The 12033-nt window shown below is 38.2% G+C and overlaps 1 protein-coding gene across 1 annotated transcript in view; it reads left to right on the top strand.

Moving 5' to 3' along the window:
- The window catches only part of Dscam1 (Down syndrome cell adhesion molecule 1), a 915831-nt gene that overhangs the window by 476906 nt on the left and 426892 nt on the right, over positions 1-12033 (top strand). The window lies entirely within an intron of this gene.

Genomic DNA, 12033 nt, shown 5'->3' with positions numbered 1-12033 from the left:
ACTACCAGACATGTGTGTTTGTCTACTTGCATGAATAGAATATACATTAAAACTGTACAGAGAGGCTGTTATAGTTTGACTGCAGGTATCTATGTTGCTGGCATATTTGTAAATATATCAGATATTAATAGTAGAACACACATGACTGCTGGATTCACTTTTTGAAGGATGGAGCAGAGATTTTTGGAAGCAGAAAGCAATGATGAAATGGCATGTTAAGTTTATGTACATTTGAAACATCTCGTAATAATTTAAAAATATATATAAATTAATACTCATGCAGTCATAGTGATATGGATTTATAACAAGTTCATAACCCTGGATAAGAAAGGATGGCAAATGATTACTCCTCCTCGTTTTCCTGGATGGCGCTAACAAGGAAGTAGCAGGAATCGTGTGTATTACTAGCTAACTAGCAACATCGCAACAGCATTAATTTTGTTTGTTGTTTGAAATTGAGTCTAATATTACAAATTGTTCACCACTTATCTTATCATGGGTCCTTAAAACTCAAGTTAAGGACATACATTCAAATCTTGTTGCATTAAAGGATGTGAAGTATGAGAAGTATGTCTATGCAGGTAAGTGCTAATTTCATTGCTAGCAGTAACTTACGAACCTTACAGTCTGTTTTCATCCTGTTATAATAAGGTAAGTCTTGTTTGCTAGGTGATCAACACCAAAATTTGCTCATCTCTAAACATTTCTCTCTGAATTGCCAGATGACAATAAAATCTGCATACGGTTCGGAATATCGTCTAGGAAGCCAAGAATAATGGCTGAGAGGATTTGTCGTGCTGACCACACGACACCTCGTAATCTGCAGGCCTTCAGGCTGAGCAGCGGTCGCTTGGTGGGCCAAGGCCCTTCAAGGGCTGTAGTGCCATGGGGTTTGGCTTGGTTTGGTTTTGGTATGGAATATCTCACCTTTGTTTAATTTCTGGTTGAGATTTGCCTTTTATATGTTCCTTGAAGCTAGAAGAAAGTACACAGTATTCTCTTAAATACTGTTGTCCATTTTTTAAAACTAGAGGTAATCATAAAAAATCTGCTTCAGAGGTTATGTTTGTTGAGGGAGTGGTTTTATCATAATGTACTCGTATGTTAATGAATCTTGAATAGACATCAATTTTGTGTTGGTTTTTTTAGATCAGTTTCTGAATCCTGACAACCTGAAATAACATAAGTAAGACGTATAAAAGGAATATATGAATTTGAAAACCTGACTATGCAAGAAAATTTAAATTATATTGTAATGGAAAGCTGCATCAAACCAGCATATGGACTGATGACCCAAACAACAACATATTGGAATCTTCTTTTAATTCTATAAACCATTTCTGTACTTCTGATTTTGTTAGATATCTGAAGTAAAATAACAAGATATGAGCATTATGTATAATTTAGTGAATCGTCTTAAAATTTTAAAAAAATATTGTATCGTTAAAGATTTTAATATTGATGCACTTCACATTGTCTAACTATTATCTCAGTCCTGGAAAAAGAGCAACAGATAACGTCGAAGCTAGGAAAGAGGATAGGAACGTACACAAGGAATAAACACAATGACTGGTTATTTTGAATAGAGGGATGAATAGAAAGAGAGAATAACTGGCAAATGTGAAAATATAAGGGGTGATCAAAAGTTTGAGTTTGACAGCCGTACAATCCTGAATCGGGGTGCCGTTCAGACAAAATTGCCATGAGCATTGAGGCACTCATCCCACCGACGCACTGGGTTGAAGATCTCTGTGTAGTAAAACACCGTGCCCTGCTGTGTGAAGAAGTCCTTAATCACCTGCTGCACATCCTCGTCCGACAGGAAGAGTCGACCCTTCAAGGCCTTTTTTGAGGTGACCGAAGGCGTGATAATTGCATGGAGAGAGATCAGGATTACAGGACAGGTGCTTGTTGTTGTTGTTTTTGTCTGTAATGGATGAGCCTGCCCTCCCAGATTGACAGGCATTTTGTGTCAAAACATGACCCGCACGGAACTTGATGTACCATTCCACAAATGTGGTTTTTGACAGACATGCAGCTCCATACACAGTCTTCATTCTCTGATGGATGACCGCCAGAGTTTGTTCTTCGGCAACCATGAACAGAATAACAGCACGTTAGATCTGTTTGGACGCATTTGGCAATAACGTTGCCATAGTTCACATGGCGACATTTAACACACACACACCTTGGCATGAGACGACTTCCACACTAATCTCTTTGCCTACATGTCTGTGCTTATATACCCGCATTGGAGTCGTGCTATGTTGCATGTCCACTGCAGCAACACCCTCAAATGGAAACCTTTTGATCATGCCTTATAGAAGATCAGTCGGTCACACACTTTAGTACTCATAGGCTAGTATTCTCTTCCTCCATCGTAGTTCATATATTTCTTCTCAGCCTTCAATAACCTAGCTTCCAATTCCCACCTTTATCAGATGGATTTAATAATGGTGGGGGAGGAGGGGTTCTTGAGATATATTCAGTCTTGAGGTGTAGGATAAGGAAAAAGGTGGATAAACACAAGTAAGAGCGACAAGAATGTTTATACAACAAGTAATGAAAATCATTTTTTCTGTATTGAAAGAATCTTAATAATAATGTAAGAAATTTATTTAAACTTCAACCTATTCAATACAGTGCAAGATGTTAACGTGTTAGTTAAACATCATTAAAATAGTTGAGACATGTTTCGCCCCTTTTGTGGGGCATCATCAGCCATATCAATACCTCACAGTTCTACCAGACGTCTGGTTGGAAAATTGTAAAACATGTTACATGAGTGAATACATAACAATTTGACATTTTGTTAATAATAAGATATTGTAAAGTTTTTTTTAAAAATGTATTCATTCGTGCAACATGTTTTACAATTTTCCAACCAGACGTCTGGTTGAACTTTGAGGTATTGATATGACTTGATGATGCCCCACAGAAGGGGTGAAACATGTCTCAACTATTTTAATGATGTTAACTAACACGTTAACATCTTGCACTGTATTGAATAGGTTGAAGTTGAAATAAATTTCTTACATTATTATGTTTATACAAGTCGTAAAAACACAGAATACAGACAAATACAAAAAAGAATCTTAAGAAGATATACTGCAGATGTACAAGAGCAGATTAATGATGAATCTTTTCTGCAATTACCTTGTGATAATCATATTTTATGAATAGAGGCAAGATTTTGCAGTGTTAATTTTTCTTTCTTCAAAATGTTGGTGTTTAAAAATGGGAATTCAATGTTATTAAGTAATGATGTGAATGCTATAACATAGAGCATAACAATATGCTAATATATTTATTATAAACGGCTGAAGATACTTATTTAACAAAATTTCAAGTTTATAGCAGTTCATTTTAATAGGAAAGAGGACAAGAAACATACTGTATTTATAAATTCATCTCAGTACCGTTCTGAATAATCACATGACATTCATATTAACCCTTAGCACCTGAATAAGGGTTTTTTTTTGCTAATGGCTTTACGTCGCACTGACACAGACAGGTCTTATGGTGACGATGGGACAGGAAAGGGCTAGGAGTTGGAAGGAACCGGTCGTGGTGTGAAAATGGGAAACCACGGAAAACTATCTTCAGGGCTGCCGACGGTGGAGTTCAAACCCACTATCTCCAATTACTGGATACTGGCCGCACTTAAGCGACTGCAGCTATCGAGCTCGGTAATAAGTTTGTTTGGTTACCCAAATCTACCATGGTCGTCTGACAAGAAGTCGTGTGGATGTGGGGGTAAGAGGTGCAAGGGGTAAGCACAGGCATGCGCCTCCCTCAAGTTTCAAGGCCTGACAATAAACATCTGTTGTGTCCACGCTGACTGTTGCAAATTGAGTTGCTTTTGTGAAGTTTCGAGGTGGTAGTGCAATTGTGTCTTACACATTTACTGTTAGTACTGCATAATGAACAGTTTGATAATGAATGTGCATTGTTTCAGAGAGCTCGCATTGTCTATCATGACTGATGTTTGTAATTCCATCTGTTACTTGTGCTGTATTTACAAGCTGCCGTGACTTCTCGTCATACACTGATAGTACTCGTATTTGTTTTTCTGGAGAAGTATAGGTATAGTGCTATCTATCCTTATGATTAAACTGAACAAGAAGGGAATGAAGTTCTTTAAATGATTATGTAAATCTGGAAATGAAGAATTTGTTAGTATGTTTTCGTTGTTTACTTTTACCCTCTATATAGCATTTCTCAAAGCGAACCTCTTGAAGGCATAGTCTCATTGCAAATATTTTGAAGAAGTGGGTTTCTCTTTGCCTTTGTTTGTTCCATCTATTACTGCACTTAGCACAGTCCTTTGTAATATTCTGAGTGTGTACCTAGATGAACTGTAGCTCTCCATTCAGTGACCCCTCATCTTAACTGAAAAAATACACATTTCACATACTGTAAACTGTCCGACTCGTTGGCTGAATGGTCAGCGTACTGGCTTTCGGTTCAGAGGGTCCCGGGTTCGATTCCCGGCCGGGTCGGGGATTTTAACCTTCATTGGTTAATTCCAATGGCTCGGGGGCTGGCTGTTTGTGCTGTCCCCAACATCCCTGCAACTCACACACCACACATAACACTATCCTCCACCACAATAACATGCAGTTACCTACACATGGCAGATGCCGCCCACCCTCATCGGAGGGTCTGCCTTACAAGGGCTGCACCCGGCTAGAAATAGCTACACGAAATTATATATATATATACTGTAAACTGGTACTTTACAGATGTAATACTGTCCAAGAATTGCTAAAAGCTTAAATGATCCCATTAACGCATGCTGTTCTTGTAACAGACATGTCTTAACATATCAGACATGCTAGTGCAAAGTGTTAAGCCTAATGGAAAACCTACCTGGTCTACTCGCATGAAAGCCAGTGTTGTTAAAAGGTTTGTTTCAACAAGTGCCAGAACCATTGTAGAACTGCTGACACATGTGCAGTAGCATAACTCTGTTCTGAGTTGCGAGTTCTGAATTCATGGTATTCCTGCTAAGTTCAGAACCAGTTTGGAACTACAGTAATTCTAACAGTTCTTGGTCATGACCAGGGTCTGTGAGTTCTGGACATACACATTACATTCAACCAATGAACAGCATGACTGCTTACTTCACATTTTAATAATGAGGTCATCGACTATTTCACAGGTTTATCGATCATCAATAAACGTGAGATTTTCAAATTCCCCAATAAAAGACTTAATTCTACAACACATAATTTACATTTAAAAAACATTCACATTAACATTTTTTTAAAATACTAAATTGCAGAAAGGTTTACTGGGAAAACATGGGGAGCACAATCAGCAGTACTCGGAACATCAGCCTTGGCATGCTGCCAAGTACACTGCTTCTACACGAGGTGCATCAGCTCATGTAAAGCAGGTTGACTTAGCCTTCAAGCAAACGGTTCTCTGCTTGCCTCAAACCTACTTCTGTCCACCATTGGTACCCTACTTGTTGGCATTGTGCCACCCAAGTTAGAAAGAGAAGCTGCTGCAAAGGCAGAAAGGAAGAAGTAAGAGATGGCTCTAGCCTGTGTGTCCATCAACCAGTCAGTCCTAGACTTCAACCCCATAATGGCTTTCCTTTAAAAGAAAGTGGGAAAGCTAGCAGGCTTCGGAAATGGAGAGCTGAGTACCTGTTTCCCATCATTCCACTAAAGGAAAAGCTACCATCAGAACATAATTTTGTTTTGCCTGTGTGGAAGGCTTTGAACTGGCTCCACACATACTGTAGGTTTCAAATTGCAAAATCAATGAAGGAGATAATGCGAGATATGCGATAATGCAGAACTCCCGGCATTAGCTGACTTGTATACTATGTCAGCCTTGCACAAAGGAAGATTTTATACTTGCAAATTAAACTGCAGTTGACGCAGCTACATTCTGAGTAGACATCATTTAATCCAGACACAGAAAGTAAAGTTATCTTCACAGTTCAACTTCTAGATTTTAACCAAGACTGGATCTACTTTGGTCATCACTGTGGCATGAGACTATTATTCTTACTACATTATTGTGATGTGTAAGAGTTGAATAAACAGGCATAGTATATACTGTTAGTTCCCATAAGACCTATCTCTGCCATTGCGACATAAAGTAGACTGTAAAAAAATATCTGGTAGTAACTGTAGTCCTCATGTTGAAGTGATGTAGTCTGAATGTAAGGGATCAATCCAAAACTATCCTGAGATATTTTGAATTAAAGGAGAGTTCTAGTTGCTGATCTTTGAGGGATTCGGTATCAGTGGGTGGTGGTGGTGGGTGGTATAATACATCCATTATATACCCTGTCTGTCGTAAGAAGTGATTAAAAGGGGATCACAGGGGCTTCCATCTTGGGAGTATGAGTTTAGCATCCCCTAGCCGAGTCTGACATTGCTTCCAGTTATTTGTGTCAGACTCGTTTTTACCTTTCCTATCTACGTCCCTTGGTCAATTACATTCGACTCTGATGGTATTAGGTTTGTGAGGCCTAAAGAGTCTTTCACTTTCCTGTCCTTCATGGCCCTTCCCTTTGTTTTACCAATCCTTCATTCTTCATAGTGTTGAACCCCTTCCATTTTTCCTCTGATTAGTGTTAAGAGAGGATGGTTGCCCAGTTGTACTTCCTCTTAAAACTATAGCCACCACCATCTCATTTGGTGTCAGAAAGGTGTCATCATTGTTGCATAACAGTTTGTCCAAAGCCATTGTCAACTCCTGTTCTTTTCTTCGAAGCTCTTCCCATGTGCAGCAATAAAACTGCCTGGTTTATATATGGAGATTATATTAATGTTAACGAGGGAAGTCTCGAGGTGCTACACTCAGATTCTGTCCATATTTTACAGTCCGTACTGAGTGTACAATCCAAAGGTGGAAACCATATGTACCCAGATTAATATTTAATGCTTGTTTATAAAATGTGAAAGTAGTGAATATATACATGGAGGTAGCTTGTAGCTGAGGTAAAGTTGAGGTGGATGAATCAGTCATACAGTTGAGTGTACACTCCTCTGCTTCCTGATTGTCAGTATAGTGAGACTTTACAAAGATATAGTGAGAATCGAGGAAGGCTAAAGTGTCTTCATCTTAAACGGTGAAATGTTTGCTGCTGATCTGACTCACAGTTGGGCTTGTAACAAGCATATTGGACATGCGATTACACTGTGTCTCAGTTTCGATGGGGAATTTCTATATTGTCCTGAATATACAACTTACATACTGTATATGTTAAAAGCTAATTTTGTTTCAACAGTTGTAATAGGTATTTCCTTCCCATCAGTTTCTAGTAAACACGTTTTAAAATGGAGAAAAATATTCCATTGATTTAACACCTTCACCTCTTGGAATTTCATATCTGCAAGGAACGTTGTGAATATACAACTTCTATATGAGTGCATACTCACTCATGGTCACGTAATATTACCTACTATAATGTGTTGCTCATCGGTGAAGTATGTTCTTCCTATAAAACTTGGCCAACATTCAGAGTGTGACTTATCCCTCTCCACCGTACCTTGGGTGCTTGCTGCTACACATCATGTCTCCCCACGTATTTTCACAACTTCCTACATTAAACAAACACCTGCCTGTTAGGTCATCAGGCCAGAGGTTGGTTGGATCCTTAGGTAGCACCACCAGAGGTTATGTGCTTATAGGGAGACCACAGATGTAAGTTGAGGATGTGGTTACATGGGGTTAAAGGAACTTCCAGAAAGAGTGAGGCGGTGACCTGGTGCAGAGTTGTTCGAAAAGCAAGGAACTGCATTCTCCAACAGCATTAAAGAGTACTGGAAATCCAGAAAGGCTGACAAATGGTAACTGTGGTCCTAAGAGCCCAAAATGATCATTAAAAAAAAAAAAAAAATGCTTACTCATTCAAAGGAAGGAAATGAAATTATTTGGAAAAGTAAATTAACTGAGCAGTTAAAAAAATACACATTACCTACTTTTTATCAGTGTTTTATTAGTGAATGTCTTTCCCTTCTTTTAAGCCTCTGATATTGTTACATTTATTAATCAGTTTAATTTTATTTTACTTGTTAGGAACCATTTGCAGTTCTATTGCAGCCAGAGTATATTGAAAATATTAGTTTTTCTGAGCTTGCCATTTTCTTTTCCTACTTAGAGCCAGTCGGCAGCTCAGCCCCAAAATTTCCAACTGGAGATAAAAGTCGCACAATAGAAACCAAGTGGAATATAAGTTTCACACTACTCTGTTCAGCTCAGGGTTATCCAGTCCCAGCATTTAGGTAAGATAGCTTACAGGAAATATCATCACCATTGATTTGCAGTCCTAATGCTGATCAGTTGCCATAAAACATTTCCAGATCATCCTTTCATTTGCTGCTTTCTTCATTGAAGCATAATTCTGCACCTGGATGTCAATTAGAATTTGTATAGGAGATATGTGCTATAGATGGGAAAGAACAAGCAAATGAAAATAGTCATATATGGAAAAGTAGGAACATAAATATAAAAACAAAAGTGGATAAACACAATGACAGGTCAGTATGGGAAGAGGGAGAAATAGAAAGAAAACAAAAAATGGACAAGAACAATTTCCATCTCTTCATACATTGCTATCTTCAGATAGATAGGCTCCATCCTCATCAACTCCAGCTCATCTATCAGTTTCTTCTCGGACCCAATGAGCTTACTTCTGCTTCTCAGCCTAGTCAGTTTTCCTCTGTTTATCCAGTCTTCTTCTTGTCCTACACTTCTCACACCATGGTTGGGGATCTGTCGGAATGGCCCTTGAATGAATGTTCACGAGATGGGAGGTGAAATCGAGCGCACAAAAAGTTGAAAAGAAATGGATGGAGGAGCTGGGATTGATGAGGATAGAGCCAATCTATAAAGGTGTGGGGGGTTGTCCTTATCCTTTTGTTTCCTTTCTCCCTCTTCCCACTCCAACTTGTCTTTGTGCTTATCCTGTTTCGTGTCCATTTTTATGTTTATTTCTATAAATGACATATACTGAACAATGTAATTCAATGAAGTAACATAAGTATGTACTTTAATATGCTGAATATTCACTTCTTTTGATGCAGTATTTATATTTTTTCACACAGGAACATAACAATAATATAATAATTATTTAGCTATTCTCATTTCAATTAATCGAAGTATTAAACTATTTTAAATAGTTTCTTTAATAGATTATAATATAATAAGTGGAACAAAGGGCTATTCATTTTAGATAATAGTAGCCTACTCCACATACATTGTGAATGAACATTCAACTTGATTGGTGGTTATGGATGGTAATAGTTGTATAATGGTAAATTAAATTGCCATATGGGCAATGGAACTGTTTTATGATCACGAGTCTGCTCAGTTACATATGATGAAAATCAGTTTCTACTGTAGATTCAAATTCAGGACATAGTATCCTGGTCAGTATCCTGGTCACTATTTTTCTGTTAAACAAGAGATTTTTGCATGAGACAGTACAGTATGTGCTGTTACATATTCATAGCAAACTGTAATCTCCCATGGAGCAGCTGCTCTTTTTGTGCAGATTACCTTCGGAGATCCTAGAATATCCACTCTGTGGCTATTTGTTCAGCCTTATCAAGAAATGCTTCAAGGATCAACATTTTGATGAATATTGAATTTTCAAAATGTAATCAAAATTGACTTTCAACCTATTAGGTCATGTTATATGTACATAGTACGTGTGAAACAGATGTTAAGTACAGAACAAAAAATGGCCAACTGGATACCAATGGGATCCGAACCCACAACCTTCCGATTTTGCGTCATTGATTTGCACGCACTCTACAGTGTGATGGCTGTAGCTTAGATCCTTTCCAACAGAACAAATATGACCTACGCCACCATAGCTCAATTGGTAGAGCAACTGACACAAAATCTCGGGAGGTTGTGGGTTTGGATCCCACTGGTGTCTGGTTGGCCATGTTTATTTTGTACTTAACATCTCTTCAACACGTACTATGTACACTGCCTGATAGGTTGAATGTTGATTTCGATCAGCATATTGGTTTGGACTATGCTATATGGATCTGTGTGACAGACTGGTTCCTCTCCCAGCCCAGAGATCCCTTCCTGCAAGGCATTTAAGGGATGCATAACAGTTCGATTATAGCCTATAGGCCTATGGCAATTACATTTAACTGTACAAGTGGCTGTTGGTGATCAACTTTTTCCTTCTTAAAATAAAGAGCTCTCCAAAGGTTTCTGAGATGAAAGAGAAAAGGGGTGAATGGAGTGACATACTAAACGAAGATGTAGATGGTGATAAGAAAATGGAATGATGAAACAGGTGGAGGAACCAAAGAACGCCATATTACTGGTGAACTAACTTGAAGAAGAATGGAGAAATTATTTGACAGGCTGTCAAAAGTGACCTCTAGAAATCATCCAGGTGGAGAAGTCAATAAAGTAAGGATGACAGATCTGAACTCAATTGAGGCTCTGCCTGAAAGAGTGTCAAAACATGAACGTTTCTTGCTGTTTATTGGTGTGGCTATTTAAATACTAATGTGGTAGAAATGAGCAGTGTCGGTTATACTTGTTGGGTATGTCCGTTATTTAAATGTGATGCAACTTATTGACTAGCGAGTTATAAATGGGCTGTTGTTATTACAGTACTGTATAAAACCAAAGACCATTGCTACGAAGCTCAAGAAGACAGCAGTTCATAAATTAAGCAAGCATAGAACCTCAGAACATTGTAATATGTGGCTATTAGGTACAATAGTATTTCTTAGGCTTATTACTCTAAAATTCCCTACCATAGTCCTGATCACAAACACCTTTTAAAAAGAAAATCTGGCTTGTTTATTTTAGTTCAAGATTGGAACTATGAAATATTTCTCTTTATTAGAACCTGTTGGAAGTTCAGCACCTAAGTTTCCTACTATATCTGACCTCCAGAGACTTATGGCTAAACTTGGCAAAAGCTTTACTCTGCTGTGCCCAGCACAGGGGTTTCCTGTCCCAGCCTATCGGTAAGCATTTTGTCACAATCTGATTACAGTAGATTTTAATTGAGAATTCACATTTTTTTTTTCCCTGTAATTGATCATAAAATATTGCAGCATTTGAAATATTGACCTATACTGAATATCTGCCTGTTTACAATATTGCAGAACTAATGGTATAGTGCCATGATAGTTTTCATTTTTAAAGATTTTGGTGAATTCTTTTTCCCAGAGTTACCTTGTTAGTACAAAACCAAGGTCTTAGTGCTGATAGACTAGTTCACTTTTTGATAAAAATTAGATAGATTACATGCTGAAAGTACAATTGTATCCAATTATGGTGTAACAATTCAAAGGCAGAATATCAATCAATCATTTTTATTCTCCCTGGAGCCATGCTTGAAAGAGTAACGTATACACAGATTTGATTAGCTCTCTTTCTTTGCATTTCATTGCATTACATGACCGTGAAGTTAGGACCTTAAAATGACAGTTATCAAAATCATCTTTCATTGCCAGTTCTGCAGTCTAGGAATAGCAAGTCTGCTCCTTTCCGGAAGGCCCTGGGTTCAATTCCTGGCCAAGGTGGGAATTTTTACCTGGATTTGAGGGCTCGTTCAAGGTCACTCAGTCTACATGAGAACAATTAAGAGGTTACCTGACGGTGGGATGGTTGCCATGGTCTAGAAAGCCAAGAATAAAGGCTGAGAGGATTCATTGCATGGATAACACATCACCTTGTAATCTGCAAGCCATTAGGCTGAGCAGTGGTCGCTTGGTTTGCCAAGGTTTTTCAGGACTTTAGCTTAGTTTTAAAGAAAATATCTTTCATTGCAGTGTGTAAATTTCATTGAGGGCCAGACTATGACAACAGTGTCTTACGATATTTTTTTCTTCCCTCTCATTCATTTTTTCTTCCCCCAAGATTATTCTACTACAGTTCATTCTTGTTATGTCTCACTAGAACCCGTTGGAAGTTCAGTTCCGAAGTTTCCCTCTGTCTCTAACCTTCAGGGACTTGTGGTCAGACTGTACAAAAGCATTACACTACTCTGCCCAGCACAAGGGTTTCCTGTCCCATCAT

Source organism: Anabrus simplex, chromosome 9 (assembly GCF_040414725.1).
Source record: "Anabrus simplex isolate iqAnaSimp1 chromosome 9, ASM4041472v1, whole genome shotgun sequence".
Taxonomy (NCBI): domain Eukaryota; kingdom Metazoa; phylum Arthropoda; class Insecta; order Orthoptera; family Tettigoniidae; genus Anabrus; species Anabrus simplex.
This window is presented reverse-complemented; position numbering and strand designations above follow the sequence as displayed.